Raw genomic sequence first — 15287 nt, 5'->3', positions numbered from 1 at the left:
CATTTCAACTCATTTCAAAAAACAGAAAAAAGTTTAACACGGGACCCAACCACTTTGCGTCACCAGTAGTTATTTTGGCCATTGTCACTCGAATGTTGTGGCTGTAGACCGCTGATAGCCGTTTCCATGGTGAATACCCCATAACTTCTGTGGCATTTTTTATTGTTGCACTTAAAAAAAAATACCAAAACCAGGAAACAGGAAATAACACTTCATACATCACAAGTTATTGTTCAACATTTTACTGTTACAAACATCTGTCTTTGTATATGTCGCAGTAAGTAATTCTGTTTAGCTGACTTTACGTTTAGTGACTATGCTGACATGAACCTAAACTATTGTTTCATTCCTAAACCTTTTAAACTACTTGTCTTAGTGTTACTTTGGTTTTAGTCATTACACGTGTAACTCAACCTAAGTATGGACCGGAATACTTAATTGTGTGATATGACCAAAATCTCATATCCCGATATAAGACATCTATCGTCCTGATAACGATATAAATCACAAAAATTTTACATTTTCTGTACATTCTGAGAATCGCGGGCAGCTCGACTTGCGTAAAGTGTTTCCAGCTGGGCGTCGTGTATCTGGAGTCGAGTGTTTTAACCAAAGCATGAAACTATACATTTTTAGACATAAGTTGTAACGGCCGCCGTTTTCTTTGTGAGTATTTATTACACGGCGTGCTGCGGGGAAAAGCCTGTTCTAACGTTTGAATCTAAGGTTTATTTTTTAGCACCTGGCAGCTCTTTTTTGCTTCTCATCCGTAAGTACTCTGCATACTCTTTTACATGATTACGTTTATTTTGAAAAGTCTCAACAGGATCTTGAGCTTTATTGTGAAAGGTTTATGTGGAAGATAAACAAGCGGACACGCGATAGATTTTGGTAGCCCGACTGGAAAAATTTGCAAGCCCTGTGTTACAGGCATGGCCCTTTAAGGATGAAGCCTGATGGGAAATGTATTCGGGATGTGTGTAGCGGGACTGCCTGGTGTGTGTGTGAAGAGAGAGAGCGGAGATGGGGAAAAAGTAACGGTTAGCTACAGAAGAGACGACAAGAAAATAAATAAAAGGAATATAATAACTCCCTCGACAGCCAGAGTTGTGTCGGCGATGCTCGCTGTGAGTAAACTGTTTCAGCCCACTGTACGCGGTGTTCGTGCCTTAGAGAAGAAATAAAGTTCGGTGAAGCAGTTTCCTACGCCTCCTTCGATCTTTTTGCTAGCGGAGTTGACCTGTATAGTAAGCTGTTGCCGGTGTTGTGCCAAAAAGTGATTGTCTGCCAAAAATTGATTGCTTGTATTTAAACTGCTATAAGTAACTTGTTGGGCTATAATATATGAAACAGATGTCAAATGCACCCCTCATGGATTACATATAGTCATCTTGAGCCACAAACAACATCCGTGTAACAAGGTAGAAGCCACAATCAGTTTTTGGCAGTGACTTTTATATAACCTTTATTTTTGCAGTTAAAAACAATCTCATTAACATTAAAAATGTCTTTCTATATATAACCCCTTTGTAAACCCTGTTCACCGAAGTCTATTTACGAACATACGTAAAGATATTACACATAAAAAAATACACGGAAACATTGGAAATCAGTTTTTGGCAGACAATCACTTTTTGGCCTACGAGTCAGTTACGGAACCTTCAAGTAACTGCCAGAGGTTTCCTTACTACGGTTCGGGGCCGCGGATCTGGCGCGGTAACACCTGTATCTGATTGAGGAATCACTCATCTTTGGAAAGGAGAGTTTATTACAGAGAAATGGCTCTTTCCAAAATAAAAGCTATACTATACGCTTCTTCTGGGCTATATTCTCAGCAGCATATTGTAGCGGGTCAGGGCTGTTCGGGGTTCTGTTTGTACAGTTATGTTTTGTTTATGTTGCCATAGTGACGGGTGACGCCTTCTCGCTGCGACGGTGTGTCCTTCCGGGGTCAGAGGGCGCCCTGTGTGGTGTTGTTGTTGTTGCTGTGCGGTTGCCGCGCTGAGCAGTTAGCTAGCGGCAGTGTTCTTCTGCAGATGTCAATAAACGGCTGTGCTCCCTGGCTAGCTCACGGGAAGCGAGACCAAACGATACCTCCGTCTCCTCCTTGTCTGAGCTCGCCACAATATTAAACATATCAGGTCCCCATAAGGAGAATCATGTGCTAACGGCTGTCTAAATGACTCGGGTAAAGTTTGTAGCAAGCATGCTTGTTGTTTTTGTCTGCTTCCACTTGTCTTTGCACTAGGATGATGTCGGCGTAAATGTGCAGTCATATTCGTTGTGTTCCCACTAGTGCTGTCAGCGTTAATCTCGTTGAAATGACGTTAACGCCACAACACGGCAAATCTCCGTTAACGAGCTACCCCTGCGTGGGGCTAGACGGCCAACACGTCAACGAGCTAACTGCGCTAACACACTAGTTCCCACCCATGTAATTGAGCATTGCGTGGCACATCCAACATACTGTTTTACTTTAGTCCATGACGCGCTTACCTTCAGGGTCATACCTCACATGAAAACCAAAATAATTCCAAACGCCAGATCTGAATGAGGGTGGGGGAGGTTCAATTTGCCATGTTGCCAGGAGAGCTTAACTTCTGTCTCGCTAGCTTGCCCTGCGCTCTTCCTTCTGCTGTTTGTGTTGAACGCTCAGTGGATCTGCGCTCGACAGTGCAGCCTAGGCGGAGTAGTCGAACGCAGATTCACTGAGCGCTCAACACAGACAGCATCGTCAGAAGGAAAGTTGATAAAATAAATTACACATTTTGTATTGTTCGATACATATGCGTACCGAACCGAAAGCACTGTATCAAACGGTTCAATATCGATACGAGTATCGTTGCACCCCTAACACATATGTATACATATATACACACATTTGGAGGTAAAGACCCTATAATTATTGAAGGAAACGGCAAAAATCATACTACTTGCTAAGCAAGCCCTTGGAGACAGCAGAAAGGAAAAACTCCCCTTTAACAGGAACTTCTTATTAAAAAGGAAAGTTTTAAGCCTAATCCTGAGAGTACAGAGTGTCAGTCTCCAGAATCCAAACTGGGAGCTGGTTATTCTCTTGTGTAGCAACCCGTGTATTCCTAGAGGGTAACAAAAGCCCCTGCAAACAGCTTTTGGGTGGTTTACAGTATAAGCAGCCCTTTTAGCATTTGATGTGTTACCCTGATATAAAAGGGGGAGAGCAAGAAAATATGTCAGTGGTGCCCAGTAGCTCTGATTTGCTCCAGTGATTCCATTCACATGTCTGTGCCATCTATCATGAACTCCAGTCAGAGTATTGCTGTGCCAAGCAGAGGTTTCGCTGGGAGGCCAAACGAGGGAGAAGCGGTGCGGTGCCATTTATTGACCCACGCCACTATCAAAGCCAAGGACAAATGGGCTGCTACTCCACGATGGGATTGATTTTTAGTCTAACAAGAGATCGTAGAGAGGAACAGAGAGTGTCCCATAGAGTGAGGACGACCGAGGAGTGGATAGTTCTCCTGCTATGCGGCGGCCTCTATATGCATGTATGTGTGGGCTGAATTCTTTATAACCTGTAGAAAAAAGTCTGGCTCTAAAAATGGACTGGAACGAATTGGGCTCTTTAGCAATATGTCTCTCTAAAATATCCACTTTATAACCATAACAATTGCTTCACCTGTTTAATCACTCATTTAGTCTCCAGCTATCAAAATAAATGAGCTCTGATGTGTATGTCTCAGCAGCATGACTCTGGGGAGTGGAAAGGCTAAAAGTCCAGGAGAACTTCTGCTTAAATGTGGCAATTTGGTGTTGTCACAGTTCAATAGAAGGGGGAATGACACGTTGGGACGACGTCCCCCAGGCTGCCTGTTATTTATTTATTTTTCTTGGTTTTGTGTTGGAGGTGGGAGGAGCGGTATCGGAGAGTCCAGGGAGAAGAGAGACCTGACATCACTTCTGTGATTGCTATGGCAGGGTTCCGTCTTTAGTTCCCTCCTCACTATTTTCTAAATTATTTTATTTACATATTTTTTAATTACTAAGCTCCTTTGTGTTGTTCTTTATCTATTTTTTCCAATTTATTGAGCTCCCCTCTTGTCTGCATTTTTCTTACCTTATTTAAATATTTGTTTTGTTATATAGCATTTTAATTACTGAGCAAACTGTCAAGGTTGTGTTTAATATCTTGTTTGCTGTTAAAGAAATGTCCAAACATTGGAAAACAAAAAGTATATCTTATCTCATCTTGCCAAGCATGAGCACTGCTTAGTATGTGGTTCCACTTTGCGTTGTATTATTTTATCTTTATTATCCTGTATAAATTTTTCCTTAACTTACCTTATCAAAGCACTCACAACACTACTTTCCCCCCTCCTTATATTTTTTTCACAGTAATATTATTTTAATTAATTCAATTTGAATTCAATTTAAGATTATCAGTGTGGTATTCATTATTTGACTGAACTATGAGCCAGTTCCAGTTCAACCTGGAATACTGCATTCACTCACACTGATGCACACTCATTAAATGAACCAAAACAATGATTAATGAGTTTGGTCTACTGGCTTTGTGATGCAACCATAAGGTAGCTCTTAAATATTGAGAGTGAATTCTTTACAGAGCCACAAAAAACAGTTTTATCTAACAAAGTTACTTCATATGGGCGACACAATGTCACATCAATTTCATTTGCAACACAGAAAGCATTACCACTGATTAATGTGCTTCCCATTAAAACCGAAAGAAGCAACGGCAGACGGGGATATGGCATAAATCATTTGGATTCATCAAAGAAAAAGACATGTTAGCATGCCGATTTGAAACAGTTTAGGGTCATAATACAAATGGCTTTTTAATTAGGCATCAGATGCATCGCATGCTAGCTTTTCCCCGTTTATTACGCAGACGTGAAAAGAAAACCTCGCAAATGGGAAAGAAGTCGACGTTTAAAAGCTCCAGCCAAATTTTCCTCTGTTATGATTTTCAAAAACTCTTCTCTAATGCCAGGGTAACAATCTCCTGCAGAGGGTTGCATCAGCAAACACAAACCGGCGCCGTCATTCTGAACGGATATCGATCACACAGATTGATGCACCTTGCGTTAAACAGTCCGCACAGGCCTTTGAAGAGTTACAGACGTGAAAAAATAACAAACGGCTGCAGGGTCAGAGACGAAAGAAATCAAGTGTTGTTGTTAAAGATAAAGCTTGAGGTTTGAATCGGGTGGGCAGGACATCGCTCTCTGTCAGTCTAACAGCTGACAGAGAGAAATTGGCTCTTGTGTGTTTTGTGCTCTCTACTTTGCAGAACAATGAAGGTTGAATTTAAAATTTTAAAACACCAACGGTAACAGAAAAAAAGCTCTATTTTCACCTGTTTGAGTCAAAGTTTGTGAGAATGAACTATAAAGGTGTCAATCTCCTCAGCACAACCTGACAGACTTCCTGTTGAGCCACACACAGAGCAGGAAAATTGGACAGTATTGAGAGGTGGACTATGAATGATTGCTTATGGGTTGTTTTTTCTTTCTACACTTTTCATGGCAAAAAGCCGAATGACACCATTCTCTCCCTGCAAAGCCTTCGAGTTGTTTGTTTTCTCTTGGGGATTTTCTTACTGCAGATCCAGAATACACTCTGATGCAATTCGCAAAGCCCTGCTCGCTACAGAAAGGCCGGCACACAGAGTTCAGCAAAGTTTAAATGTGACACTTGCTATTAATTTGGCCAGTTAATCACAAATGCTCACTATTCTCCATTAACTAAGCTTTTAATGCCCCCATTAAGAATTAATGTCAGCCTATTTTGCACTTCAACATGGGTGAGCTCATTAGAGACAATCGCTGAACATGGCTCTTCTCTGGCTGGCCATGACATAATACATTAAAGCCCTGCGTTCACAGTCTAGATTATAGTGTTGGCGAGTAAATCTAATCTGGTTCATTTAAGTCTGTAGCACAGGCAGGTCTATCGTTATATCCCTGTGCAGTTTAGCCCTCGGTTTCAGCTTCCACCATGCTCTTTTCTTTCCTTTCATTTGTCCTCTCTCTGTCCTCTCTTTTCTTTTTCTCCTCCAGCACGACAGAGCACTTTACATATCTAGTCTAGACCAATTCCAGGTAGCCTTGACCCCTATTTATCAGCTGCAGGAATTATAACAGGTGTCAAAATGATAGGGCAGTGCGGAGTTCCTCGGTTGCTTACACTGTGAATCACAATCACAGCACGATCTGAGAATTACAGAGAAATGCTGCCTGGATCTCTTTTCGTTTAATTAGAAATGCTTGGGAGCCGAAGTCGAGCTGCCTATCATGCCGACTTGTGATTGGAGAGGAAGGCAGCCCTCAGTCACAACATCCATCAGCGCTAGAAAGTGTCGAGTGTGTGCTTACAATAAATATTGTAAAGGTGAAAGGGTGTGCGTAGGTGTGAGGGCAGCAGAACTTTGCAATATCACAGCAGGCTGCTTCCAAAAGATTTCATTTTCCACATCTCCCAGCACCCTAATCTAGGCGCAGGGTAGAGCTGCAGAGCCGAATTCACCGAGAGAAAGAAGGATTATATGGAACATGCAAAACGTTGTACCTGAAAGGATGTCAGGGGAAGGAATCTAGCAGAAATAGACTTTTGTAAAGATGAATTGCTGCACCACGAGGTACATTTGGCCCATTTCACTCCACCGCGTTCTGCTATACTCTGCCATTTAGAAAGTATGGTGATAAAACACTCCAATCATGATCTCATGCAAATTTGAGCTTTAATTCTGTACTTCCCCTGTAATACTTGTACGGGGAGCGGGGGGGTGTCAAAGAACACAGCTGATCTGACTCAGACAGTTTGAATCTAACACCAGGCGATAATAAGCCCGGCTGGGACAATCAGTCACTGTCACTCACGTGCTTATAACTGGACCATAATGTGACCGAGCCAAGACAGTAAGTACTCTCATAACTCTATACTGCTGTTGCTTCTGCTTAGCCAATCTCACAGCACTGTGAGGTGACTGTATATGACATTTCATACATCTTGGCCAGCCCCTTATTGTATTACAATTGCTTAGCTGTATGAATGAGCATACAGAGCAGCACATACTTGCTGAGAAAACAGAAATTCTCATTATAGTTATTTCAAAACAGCATGTGGTCATTACGGGGCCGGAGAGAAGCAAATAGAAATTCCACGACCTGTGAAATATGTATTTATAAGCCACACCTTGATTATGCGAAAAGCTCTGTGTGTACGTGCGTGTTGGCTAACGGAAAATGAACTGAGGTGAAATGTGTGCTGAAGGGGGCGGGGAGGCAGAGAGTCTGTAGGCTCTGGATCGGCCTGACAGAATCAATGGGGTCAATTAACATAAGGAGAGTACAGAAAGCAAACACAATATCAGATCTATCTGCAATCCACTGCGTGTTTCTTCTTTGTGTGTATGTGTGTGTGTGTGCGTGCTCTGACAGGCACATCAGAATGCAGCAACAGTCTGCATAACATATGCACTGGAGGAGAAAGTGAAAAAAGGTCATTTCCCCTTACTGGCTTAGAACAAGTCTGAGGTGAAATGTAAAAGAAAAAAAAAAAGAAAAAGAAAGAAAGAAAGAAAGAAAGAAAGAAAGAAAGAAAGTATTTCTAAAACTCATAATGCTGAGCTTGTGGAAAAAAGAAGAAGAGTTTTTTTCTTGTTGAAATAATTTATTATCTGCATCTTTATGTGGTGGACTGAAATCCAGATTGGTAGATGATAAAGAGATTAAGAAAAAACACATTACTTTATATAAGACTAAAAAAGGTGAATAAAGCCCTGATTGTTCAGTGCTAATTTTACTTCATAATCATTCTGTATTTTGCTTTTTGACTTCCCTAGGAATTCTTGTTTTTTCCTGTTCCCCAGTAGCTCCATGTCAACGCACCATTCAACTACCAACCCTGCTTATCCCGCTAACTGAACTCAAAGTGCCCGCCAGGCTTTCTGCTGTACAAGCCTCCTTCAGCTCATCCTAGCCCCAGCTCACCATGAGCTGCCAGCTAGCTTAATATTGTTGAAAGTTCTTCTAAAAGCAAGAAGTTGTTGTATTTAGGCACTCTGTTTTAAACATGTGTCTAGAGCACATGTGTCAAAGTCAAGGCCCGCGGGCCACATCCGGCCCGGCGTACATTTATATCCGGCCTGCGAGATCATTTTATATAGATTTATTATTATTGTTATGCATGGCCCGGCGATATGAAGCGCTAATAACACACAAACTACAGATAATGCAGCGCTGCAGCCTCCTTGCCGAACGCTAGGCTACCTGGGAACATTCCTGCATCAATTAAGTCAAACTTCTGTTACCTAGCCCCTCACAATGGCAAAGAGAAAAGCTGATTCTGAAAACAGAGCCTTTCAGCTCCAGCGCAGGAGGCTGAATATATGTTTACAAACATTGTGGAGCTAATGTGGCTGTAATTAAAGAATTTAATTTAAGACGGCACTACGAGTCAAAACATAAGCTGAAAAACTGAAATGCAGAGCAGAAACTACAGAGAGTAGAAGAGCTAAAGAAGAATCTGACATTTCAACAGAAGATTTTCACCAGAGCAAAATCACAAAGTGAAACCGTTGTGAAAGCAAGTTTTATTGTAGCAGAGGAGACAGCCAAATCAGCCCGGTACCACTCTGAAGAGCTGCACGATGAAGGTGTACGGCATCTTGTGTCCAGACAAAATGCAGATTTTGGCAAATGTGAGCCTGATTTAAGAACACAGTTGTGTGTTCTTAAATTACATACTCTCTTGCTGTGGATGAAAGTACATACATGATGGACATTGCACAGCTGACCATCTTCATCCATGAAGAGGAAATATTGGAAATTAAATCGATGCACGGGACAACGACAGGAAAAGACATTTTTGAAAACGTATTTCAAAGTGTAACCGACATGAAACTGCCCTGGGACAACAGATGGAGCGCTGGTGTTGTGCAGGATGTAGGATCTAGTAAAGATGCAGGAGGAGAAATGTACCAGTGAGTTAACAGCAGATCACTGCATCACACACCAGGAAACGCTGTGTGGTAAAGTCCTAAAAATGGAGCATGTAATGACACCCCTGGTCTAGAGAAAGACACATGGTGTCTAATCAGATACTTACTTTGGCGTTACCTCTGCCTCCAGTGACACTGTGAGCAATCTTGGAGTCATTTATGATCAGGATTCGTAAACAGAGAGGTTCTTATATTTTCTATACAACATGGCTTTTATACAACTTGCCTCCTTACCCATTCACACCAGCACTTTCTTTTTTATATGCTTTTCCTGTGTAAGTGCTTTCTATCTAACATTGACACATCTGAACAACTTGGGGTTAGTATGCAGACTGGAGCACATGGGGACTGGACCGCCAATGTTCCAATTAGTAGGTGAACTGCTCTACTGCCTGAGCCACAGCCACCTTATATGCCCTGTAGCACGCACATTAAACAAACATATTAGGCCCGCCTTCATTCAGTTGCGCAATGTTGCTAAAATTACAAACATCACTCTCAGAATGAAGTTGAAAATCTAGTTCACGTGTTCTCGGCTCAACTATTGAAATTCATTACTATCAGGTTGCTCTAAAGGCTCGCTGAAGAGTCTTCAGTTGACCCAAAATGCTGCAGTAAGAGTACAGACAGGGTCTAGAAAGTCACTAGACTACATGCTTACTTATGGTTCCTACACAAGCCTCACGAACTACACAATCCTAGTTTGTTGTGCTGCACAACAAACATTAATTACATTTTTAAGGAGGTGTAGTCCTAGAGTGGTCTGATGTATTGGGTTAATTCCCCTTGCCTCTCAAAACCTGTACAAATTGTAGTCTCCAAAACTAAAATATCTGTGAGAACCCAAACAACCCTCGACTGTGATGATTAACTTTGACTTTCTTAAATCGGTAGGTTGTCCCCTTAAGGCCCGGCTGGACTGAACCAGTTCAATAAACCGAGATGTGTTAAATCGATAACAACCTTCAGTCAGTCATGTGGAAGAAACTGTAAAAGCAGCCATTTTGTGTATATCCATGGGTCTCATCGCATTAACACTTTTGAAGGTAACCTGGCGGAGAATGAGATAATGATACTCTGAGACAAATACCTGCTTTGGACCCGTTATAGTAAATGGTGGCATTATGCTTCCCAGGTTCCAGACAGTTAGTTCTGCCTTTGCCTTCTTCTCATTTGCTCAAATCCAATAGCACTATATATGCGGGGTGCTGGGAAATGATAAATAATAGGATGCTGCCTAATAAATATGAAATCCCTGGATCATTAGCTGGATTAGATTGAAGGGGAAAGTGCATAATCAGCCTATGGTTGCACTACAGGCGGGCAGTCATCGATATCATGGCATCAGCTCCCCAAAGAGTCAGACAGAGATAGAGCGACAGTTAGAGACGAGACGGTTAGGGGTATAAGAGAGAGAAAAAAGGCCGTCTGAAAGGATTAATTCAGTAATAGAGAGCAGCTAGAAGCAATTACAGAATATGAGCATCTATTTAGTATTCAAATAGGCACTGTTATTACCATGGAAGAGCAGTTCTTTAGTCTTGGACCTTGAAGAACGCTGCAGGATGTGAAGCGGGGAATAGCTGGAGATTAAAAGATAAAAGTTCCCTGTCAGTAATACTACACAACAGCGAGAGGAGGTAAAACAGTGGAGATGAAGACATGATTTTGTGTTTTCAAATATACTGTGCTGACATCACTTCACACCCAGCGCTGCTTTTGACTTTTAGCCTCCAACTAAGGCTCAGAGATGGTGGAGAAGTGGTTCCATAGAATCCTGCAGCGGGCCATCCCTCCAGCCCGCTGACAGGCCAGTCGATGTGTTTAATCAACCAAAGACACGCTGTAGCGAAACAGGCCCTGCATCAAAGAAGTGCTGACACATTAATTCACCTCTCCTCCAGACATAACAGCACACTGCCTGAACTGGGGCAGCTGAGTGCACGCTCACATTTACAGTCATTATTACAGAGATGGAAAAATAACCTGAAAGGCAAAAATAATACTGAACAGGAAGCGAGGGTGCTCACCAACAGAAGATCAATACGGTATTCAAGTACTGCTGTGTTTTAACATCACATAGAGATGAACTCACACCATCAGTTTTGTACCAAAAGTGCAAATGTTGCACTACAACTGACTGTGTTGTTTAGAAATGATTTTTATTTGCATTTTTCTCCCAAGATCTAGTCATGAAATCTATACTGTTTTCAGTATCTTTAGTTTCACGTCTTTCATTATAAATACAAAGTGGGACTACAAATAAATACAAAACTACTGCCCCAATTTGCAGTTTTTTTACAGTGTTGCTGAGCACAGAGTAAACAAGAGTCTTCTGGATAAATACACAACACAAACACCTGTTTGCTGTTGTCTGCATTTCCTCATTAATACTGCAGAATCTCAAGGGGGCGTGCTGGGGAATTTCCATATTTGTAGAAGCTTAAGACCGTTAGCAGAAACACCACAGCGCTCTGTCATGCCAAGTTGTGTTTGTGCCATGATGAGCGCAGTTCAGCAGCTCCAGTTGTGTTTTATCTGCCTTCACGTTAGATTAGCAAAGGTGGGTTGCTGAATTTGTCAGCAGAGATGGGTGTCATCAAAGTGATGCTTTGCATGCTGTCAAAACTAAGCTCTTAAGTAAAGCACTGGTGTGTTGCTGATTTCTGTTGAGATTTTTGACATTTGACATTTCTTTAGTCATTCAGTCATCGCATATTACAGAAACTACACAAAACAATGAATATAAGCTCCATAGCTAAAGCATTGCTTATATTCATGTCTGACTTGGAATCTTATCATTGAAGGTACCCTACCTTTCAAGCAGGCAAAGGAAATAACATCAACAAACAGATAAGAAACCATATTTTCACCTGTTTTTGGTAGTGTTTGCCCTTTGTGCCTTTCTGTCTGTAAACTCAATAGCTTGAAAAGTTTTGAATCGGATTGTGATCAAACTGTGTAGGGCTGTAGGGTGGGTTCATGTTAACAGTCCATTAAGATTTGGCTCATTTCCACCAGAGTCTTCAAGGTCAGCGTAATGACTTATTGGCCAAAAATGGACAAAAAGTCTTATAAGACAGACACGATGCTTACAAGTGTGGTGTGTGTTGTCAACATACAGAAGGTATCGTATACAGATTTCAAATATCATGTCACATTTGACCTCTGACCTCTCAAGGTTAATAGACTGATCTTGATAATAATGTTTTATAGAGCTATTTAAAATTATGCTTTTTACTGCCATTGTTAGTAATGACAGCAAATAGGCAGCACATAGGGGACAAAATATGTGGATTCCAAATATCACATTAATTTGAACCTCTGACCCTAACCCTACATGGTCAAATTGCCTTTCTCTTTGAAAATGCCAAAAATTTACTACCTTTGTTTGTTTTGGCAACATTCAGGAAATGATGTAGGTATATGTAGATTTTTTATATCACACTATATTTCATATCTACATTTGACAGCTTTTACTTTCTTTTAAGTTGACCCCAAAGGACTTTTAGGACTTTTTACAGTAACATGTTAAAATCGTTTAAATGATAGCAATATGACAATTTCAACACATCTACAATATTCCTGAATAAGTCATAGTTTTTCTGAACACAAAAATAAACTTGTACAATAATATTCTTTTATATACTTAAACACTGCCCAGAGAGTGAGCTACCTTGGTGGAGGTTTGTGGTCTCAAAGTGTTTTTTGCCAAAAATATTGGTGTGTCACTTGGATATTACTCTCAGCTTAAATCCCAGTCAAAGTGCTATAAAAATAAATGTTAAGCTGCAATAAAAATAGATATCTGGAGCTGTTAAATGAGCTCTAACAGTTAAAAATATAATCAGAGAATTACTACAATTAATTAAGCTGACATGAGAAGAATATATCTTCACCAACTTTTTAGCAGTGTATGGAATATATAGCAAAAAAGCTTGATAGGCTGCAATGCTGACTGTGAAGTTCCTCTCATCTCCTAATTCCCATTTACATTTGGAAGCCCTTCACCAAATCATAAAGTTGACATATTACTCCTCAATGCACAGGCTCCATTTCACTTCCACTGTCTCCTTCTGGGGTTGTAAAAATGAGCAATAGGCAGTGTCATTCATGGGACAGTGACTTCTCCCAAGCAGCTTTCTTTAAGTAATAAAAGTCTTGAAATCTCTGAAGTAAATCTGCACTTACACCCTCATACAGCCCCTTTAAGCCTTATCTCAGGTCTAATTCACTTTACAGTAAGGTTATCATTCATCACATGAAAAGTGCTCACCTGCCATCAGGACTAACCTGGGGTGTAAGCATTTCACTAAAGGACACGCGTGTCAGAGGCCCGGGGATCAAACTCCCAACAGCGTGACTAGCATGAAATCCACTCTACCACATGAGCCACGGATGTCACGTTGTGTAAAATGATGTACAAGTATGAGCGACCAGATGTCCCTCTTTAAATGATGGCTGTACAGCATTTTTACGCCTTGTCCTGCGGTCCCCGTCTCTGCAGGACATGCACTTTCCTAAGTCTGGCTTTTAATCAATGCATGTAAGGGAAACTTTACAGTCAAATGAAGGTTAGCCTGTCTCGCGTTATGGCCATTAGTGAATGTTACACATTAACAGAAAGTCTTAAGCTTAAGTAAATAGGTAAATATGATGGAAACTACCACAAAGAAAATGAAGCAGCCAGTATATTCTAACAAACAGAGTTTTTGTCTTTTTTGCTAGACTCACTTTTCAACTTCGCTGAGGGGGAAAATATAATGCGAAGCAACACACAGTATGTGTCATAATTGGCTAAAATTGTCAAGTATAACTCAAAATAATAGGTATACCAATTTTTGGATGCATCCCTGCTGAAACCCAAAGACTGTTACTAGATGCAACAGCAGGTGAAATAACAGTGAGATAACAGAGAATACAGGACGGCATAAAGACTTGCATGAGACCATATTTAAAAACTTTTATTCTTATTGTGTTTACTTAGCAAAAGAGTTGGAAAAGTTACATTCAAATACAATACATCTGACTACTTCCCAGCATTGTATCCCACATTTAGTTTGTTGGGATGTGGTGGCCCAACAAACTAAGGCTTTACAGATCTTTGTCACACACTCATATTCCATCACATATACCTATCACAAGGTTTATTTCAGGTAAAACTCTGAATGCCATCATAGGAAATTGGTTCTCTAAAGCATCTCTCTCTTGATCCTGTGACACAGGCGTTCTTTTATATCTGCATTTCACACAAGCCTTTATTTTTTGTTTCATATACTCAAAGAGACTTCAGCAAATGCAGTTTTTTCTTTGAGGATATGTCCTGTAAGATTACATTTCCTCTTACATCATCCTTTTCCATCTGGTCTCTACCCTCCTCACAAAAAAGAAAAAAAATATGAGATGATGGAGCCCTCTAGGTTTCCTTATGCATTTCACTGCCCCTCTGCCTCAGCCCGGCATCGTTAGCTCACTGCAGGCCTAATTGGGCTGCGTCTAATAACAGCAGTCCCCAGGGTGTGCTCTAATGAACAGAGAATATAATTAATGCCACGGTGACGGATATTGGCTCTTGGCCCTCAGGCAGGACCTGCTCAGCATTCAACTTCTTCACCAACCTGTCTCTCTCAGTCTCACCATCCAGTCCACTGAGTCACATCCACCAGAGCCTATTCACCCAGGTTTCACCGAAAGGGCTCCGCTCCAGAGTTAACTGTTCTGAAAAAGCTACAGATGCATTAACTTCCATTTCCATATTAATCCCATTGTAAACAGCTTTTCGATTTGCAGGGCTTACTGTGAATTTTAAACATGTTTGTGTGTGTGCGTGCGATAAGCCGAGGGTGAATGCGCGATTGCGTTTGTGGGTGCCGGTGCTGTGTCAGCGCCGTGTGTCAATGGAGCGTCCAGGTGAATCCAACGAAAAAAAAAAAAAAGAGTAAACAGCCAGCTGCTCTGCCAGTCACTGAGCACGCCTACGGGCATCCATCTAGCTGCCTGCGACTCTGTCACGCCTCACAGGAAGACGCTGATTGATTCACCCTCGATCCTGCCCTTTCTCCTCTCTTGCGACGTCTCTCGTTTTTGCCCGCCCTCCTCCATCTGTCTACCATCTGCTCCATCCTTCTAAGTCTTTTCTCCCGTATGTACAGTTTAATTTCACTCTTCCTGCATAGCCTCTTCACTTACATGGTCACACATGTTTGGGCTACATGATTTTACTTTTGGGTGGGGGGGCTCAGGAGGAACACTTGAAAGTAAAGTAGGGTTGAAAAAGCAAATTCTT

General features: G+C 41.3%; 1 long non-coding RNA gene across 3 annotated transcripts in view; it reads left to right on the top strand.

The window, feature by feature from the left end:
• The first annotated feature begins 403 nt into the window (after window positions 1-403).
• Window positions 404-15287, top strand: part of LOC113035416 (uncharacterized) — a 28693-nt gene continuing 13809 nt past the window's right edge. For 2 of the 3 annotated variants that reach the window (XR_013911740.1, XR_003274343.2), the window contains exon 1: window positions 404-1127. This is a non-coding gene — a long non-coding RNA (uncharacterized LOC113035416). The remainder of the gene's footprint in view (window positions 1128-15287) is intronic. The other variant, XR_013911741.1, reaches the window with a different exon arrangement.

Source organism: Astatotilapia calliptera, chromosome 2 (genome assembly GCF_964374335.1).
Source record: "Astatotilapia calliptera chromosome 2, fAstCal68.1, whole genome shotgun sequence".
NCBI classification, from domain to species: Eukaryota; Metazoa; Chordata; class Actinopteri; order Cichliformes; family Cichlidae; genus Astatotilapia; species Astatotilapia calliptera.
The sequence above is the reverse complement of the archived record's forward strand: the minus strand, read 5'-3'. Positions and strand labels throughout refer to the sequence as shown.